Below are 5,616 nucleotides of genomic sequence, written 5' to 3'. Positions count from 1 at the left end.
CTAATGGCCACTTTGATCTTCATAGGGACCAAGCACACATGTGACAAACATACACATACAGGCCAAACATGCATGTAATAAAAATAGGGTAAAGAAATTTATACATATCACAGTTCTCTGCTCTGGTCTGTTATTGTGTTAGGGTTAAAAATCTTTCCTTTTTATAAAGACAAATAAGGGGGGAATTGTTGCAAGATATTTGATCACACTATGAACCCTGAGATTGTGGTGCTTTTTTTTTTTTAAACTGGAAAAAAACTGGTTGTAGTTGTGGTGTGGCTCAGCTCTAGCACACACCTTTAATCCAAGAGCTTTCTGTTTGAGTATTGTAAATGAAACAAAACAAAGTTAGCCTTAGGGCAAGAGTCGGAGCAAGCAACCAGTTGACAGGGAGTGAACGCAGGAAAAAAACAGAGAGAGTAAGAGGAAGTCAGGACGACGGAGAGAGGGAAGCACAGGAAACAAAGGGAAGAGTCAGAGTGAAAGCTTCTGAGAGGCATCGGGAAGGGTGCTTCCTTTTCCTTTTGGGAGGTCGGCTGGGTGCTTTCTCTGCCTCTCTGAGCTAGCAGACTTTCACCCCAGCCTCTGGCTCCTCAGTTTTTACTGGTAAAACTGAACAGTTGAGATTTTGTTAAAAACAGCATTTGGCTCTTCAACTCGTGGCATGACCACACAGACTGAAATCACAACAGCTGTGGACAAAGTGAGAAGCTATCAGATTTGTTAAGTCACCCAGAAAGTCCTCAAGGAAAGAGTTAGGAATAGGAAATACCTTAATTCAAGGTGTTAGGTGTCAAGCATCAAGCGTCCTGGGGGCCCCGCTTGACGAAGTTCCAGGGCCTGGGTGCCTTGGACTGACCCTTCACTGTCCTTGGTGGATACTTCCTGTTAAAGGCCTCTCTCCAAAAGCTTGAGTTGGAATAATGTGACAACAGCTGGTATTATAAAAAATAGTAAGACTAACAATGGTTCCCTGGGAAAAACAGCAATGCAGGAAACTGAGTCTTCCATAGAATCTATTTAGATTTACTGTTAGATTATTCATGATATTAGTAACCCTGATGTAGAGGATCTGAGAAAAACTGTTAAGGAAGAAAAACTTTGGGAAATTTTGGAAGCGGACAAGCTGTAACTGAATGACTAGGCTTTCATGTTCAGCTTCAGAAACAAGGAGCTAGTATGGACAAGAAGAGATTTTGATCAGGCTAGTATCTCCCTGAAGGCAAAGTAAACAAGTTTAGAAACACTGATAGTCTATCCCCTACAGGATGGTTCTAAAGAAAGAAGTTGTATTGAAACAAGGATTCATAACAAAGTCACGGAGACAAGCATTTTGACTCAGCGAACTGCCTGCCTTCCTGAACAAACTTGTCAGACCAGGACTTTTCTGATATTATAAAGACAAAAGGACAGACTGCCGTTAAGTAAAAAGGCTGTACATTTTTTTTAATCCACGAAAAAGATGATGGTTTTGTTTTAAATATAAAGGAAAAATAGAGGAATGAAAGGATCAACCAAGGGTCAGAAAGATTGAACTTTTGAAGGAATATAAGTTTGATGTAACAGGTAGAAGGAAATAATTATTAATCTATCATTCCTATGCTTGTAACAGAACTTGCAACAGAATCAAACTCAAATAGAGCCATCCTGTCTAGCATTTTTGTAACCTCGAGGCTTTACAACACCAATCATAAGGAAGAAAACTTTGAATGAAAAAAAAACACTTGATTTTATCATAATGTTAATTTTTAGTTCTTATGAAATTTGCTGTTTGCTTGCTTTGGTTCTTTCGTTCCTATATACTTAGACAACCAAAGAAGACTTAAAGCTATGTAATCGATAATCAAAGTTTCTGAGGAAATGATTTTGTGTAAAAGTAAAGCTTGCAAGAGGCACAAGTTGTCAGAGCAGGTTAAGCCATACCGAGATGGGCTTCCTCTCTGTCCCATCTCCCATGAAAGAAAACTGAACGGTGTTCCAGCTCTCATCCTTTTGTCCCTTGTCACTCTGGCATCCACCCTCCTTCACGCCCTTCCCTTACCAGGGCTGGACCTGGCAGTTAGGGCCTGGATAGTAATGGTTGTTGTCTGTCTTTCTTTCCTCCTTCCTTCCTTCCTTCCTTCCTTCCTTCCTTCCTTCCTTCCTTCCTTCCTTCCTTCCTTCCTTCCTTTTTTGAGACAGGGTTTCTCTGTGCAGCCCTGGCTGTCCTGGACTGGATCTGTAGAGCAGGCTGGCCTCGAACTCACAGAGATCCGCCTGCCTCTGCCTCCCGAGTGCTGGGATTCAGGCGTGCGCCTCCATGCACAGCTGTATATACTGCTACTTTACATGTCTTGAAAATAGAAGCAGAAAATGAAAAGCTAAATGACTTAATTGAAATTGGCTCAATACTAATTATGATTTTTATCATTTTAGAATTTTATATTTTATCCTTAATAACCATAGTGGATTTCGGTATCCTTTCAAAAAAAAAAAAAAAGCTTTAAAGATACAGGAAAAAGGAAAATATGAAAAGTCGATTGATATGGTAAAGCCTTAGAATAAAAATTAGAGACTTATAAATAAAAATGAGAAAAATACTCAGACACAGAGGAATTTAGGCAAGAACCTACTGACGAAGGGCAGCCCAAGGTTGTTAGAAAACCAATCTTAGTTCATCCAGTTACTATGCAAGACCTGCCAAGAGAGGATAGGCACCCCCAAGTTAGGAAGAAGCTAAATGGAATTCTATAGACATACTAGGTTTGAGGAGATTTTGGGGGAAGCCATCATTTCACATGGTGTGCATTCCAGGATGCCTGGGGTTGCCACCAGAAGGTGTGCTTCTCCACCAGAAGGTCTGAGCTATGGGTCTCTGAGCAGAAGAGAAGGAAGCCAGGGCTCTCACGAGCCTGGAACGAGGTCTGTGTCACACGATCTCCAGTCTAGTTGCGGGTGCCCTTTAAGCTGGGCTGCCAGCACCAGGCCAGGCGGCAGCAGGGGCCCAGCCTGACTCACGAGTCCGGCAGCTGCTTTGGGAACCGCTGGCTGAGGAAGCTCGGGGCTCCAGGAGGGGGTACGGAGGCAGCAGAGGCTCGACCTGCTGGGACAGATGACAGCGGCGACCACGGCCGGTTCTGTGGCAACTGTGTGGCCGGAAGTCGAGTCCTGGGGTCCAGCGGTGAGTTCCTGGTGGAGACGTGAGGCCCAGCTTTCCCCAGCTCACAGTGAACAGCCAGTGTCGGAAGTCCTTCGTGAGGTAGATGGTGCCTGCTGCTTTACTTCATGTGAAACAGGGACCCATAAACCTTGGGCAGTGGAAAGGGGGGTTGAGAATGAATGCATCTGATTGGCCGGGACTTAGGGCAACGGCAATGTTCTGTTTGCATGAGGAAACACTCCATCGATTTTTGCGCGGACATGTGCTGATCTTCGTGCTTCTGTACTTGACTTCACAGAGAGAAACTTTCCAGAGAGCTTCTCGCGGAAATCCAACAGAGTCTAGTGGCTTTCCCTGACCTCGTGTTGCTGCTTGTATTGGCCTTTGGACTGGACACTGGTATCCTGACAACCGAGTTTGGTAATCCACTAAAGACCCATCGACCCTAATCAGCAGGAAGTAGGTTAAAAAACATCTACAGATCTCCTACCTAAGGTCGGGGGTTGGAAGGCAGGTGAAGGTGCTTAAGAACCCTAAATAAAGTCTGTTTGGTGAAAAATCTAACCCTAAGCTATTTATTCAGTTACAACAAGTAATTAGAAATAGAAATCATCCATTGTATATAACACATATCAGACCCCAGACAGTCTACCCTCTAACACAAGGTAAAATGACATTATCAGCTATTAATAGGAAACGTGCTAGAAGTCTCAGAATTTCATAGGAAACACCATGTTAACAGCAAAGGTTTGAAGAAAGATATTTCTATTACTTGGCAACAAGACAAGGAAATTAAAAGGCAATGAATGTCCTACTTGTTCTTTTATAACCAAACTTCATTACATGAAGGAAGTAACCCAAAAAGTACCAAAGAAATGAAATTTGGCAGCTGGGTTTCATTAGGCAACCGTTTCAAGTTCTGAAAAGAATGACTGTGTAATTACACATCTCAGAAGTTGCGGCTATCCTTGGGACACCGGCACAACTTAAGGCTGGCCATGCCGGAGCATGTGTCTCTAATTCATGAAACAGTTTTGCATAAAGAATATTACAAGTGTACTACACAATCCTACAGGACAAGCAGCGACAGAAAGACCTAATCACACTTTTAAAAATATATAAGAACATACGTCATAGACAGAAAAGCGCGGTGAAGATATACAGCGCTTTATTAACTTTAATGCTTCAGTGCTAGCGAGCAAGGAGCAGCAGCTGCACACAGAATTGGTTAGTAAAAAAAAAAAAAAAAATAGTAGAATCAAATCAGTCCATGTGTTTTAAAAATATGTTGACCTCAAAACAAAAACCTGGATATGCATTACGTTGGGAAAGAGGCTTTGCCTTTGTTTCCACAGGGGAAGAAAAGCTGTTTACCATAAAAATTGATAGAGTAGATTCGAACAGGAGAGGCCTCCTGAAGAAGGAGAGAGGGCAATCCATCAAACGGCTTGCTCATTCAGTCCAAACTAACTTAAAAAGACTAACAAATGCCTTTCATTTGATCATGCATGAAAAAATTTTAAAAGATAACATTTTTGAATTATAATTGACCAAAGGCACAGTTGCCTTACTGGCATAAAATGAAAAACGTGTTCTCTTTTTAAAACCACATGTCTTAATTCCATGTTAGAATGTTAGACTGTACATTGCCAAATGTTCCATGCCATCTTGGACATCAGCCCCTTATAATGATGGGTTGGATCCGTCCAAAGGCAGAGTCCTTCACAGGCTTAGCCATGGAAGGAAAATTGTTACGGTGGAACTGGTACCTCTCTGAATTCCTTCATGACCAGGATGTGGAGCATACTGAGGAAATGGCTCAGTTGCCTATAATCTCCATCCCTAAGCCACTCCCCCAAAAGAGGCACCTATTGACCTGTGGGAACCAATGGAATGGTCACCACATTTGGCTAACACAGGGTTGACTAATGGTTCATCAACCACTGATGGAACCACAACAAATCAAGAAGGCTGGATAGACGGCTCAGAGCTCAAGAGCACTTGCTGCAGACCTGGAATGGAGTCCCAGCGCCCACATCACCACTCACAACCACCTGTAACAACCCTACCAGGGAATCCGGTGCCCTCTTCTGAACTCCACTGGCACCATTATGCGCATAACATACATGAAGGCAAAGTACCCAGACACATAGACAGTAAAACAGTCTTTAAATTTTTAATATTTCACACTGCTGGGAGAGGGCAATTTCCAATAATCTCTTCAACTTGGGAGGCTGAGTCATTGCGGTTTATGGGTATAAAACCAGTCTGGTATAGTGTAGATTATATTTGCATATTAGTTTCTTTCCTTTTGCTGTGACTCATGGAAAAAAGAGTCCAAATGGGAGAGGGAAAAACTATAATGGCAGAGGAGGCATGGCAGGAGGAAACTAAGCAATTATATCAGGAAGTAGAGTAAACCGGAAACCTCCAGGCCCATCCCTGGTAACATACTTCCTCCAGCAAGGCAGCACTGC

At 42.7% G+C, this 5,616-nt stretch overlaps 1 long non-coding RNA gene across 1 annotated transcript; it reads left to right on the top strand.

Moving 5' to 3' along the window:
- The first annotated feature begins 2,636 nt into the window (after positions 1-2,636).
- Positions 2,637-3,703, top strand: LOC129670137 (uncharacterized). The gene is made up of 2 exons (XR_008719130.1): positions 2,637-3,238; positions 3,438-3,703. It is a non-coding gene; the product is annotated as an uncharacterized LOC129670137 (long non-coding RNA).
- The last annotated feature ends 1,913 nt before the right edge of the window (positions 3,704-5,616 follow it).

Source organism: Psammomys obesus, unplaced genomic scaffold (genome assembly GCF_907164565.1).
Source record: "Psammomys obesus unplaced genomic scaffold, mPsaObe1.curated_primary_1811, whole genome shotgun sequence".
Classification (NCBI taxonomy): domain Eukaryota; kingdom Metazoa; phylum Chordata; class Mammalia; order Rodentia; family Muridae; genus Psammomys; species Psammomys obesus.
Note: the sequence above shows the minus strand (reverse complement) of the source record. Positions and strands in the feature narration are given on the sequence as shown.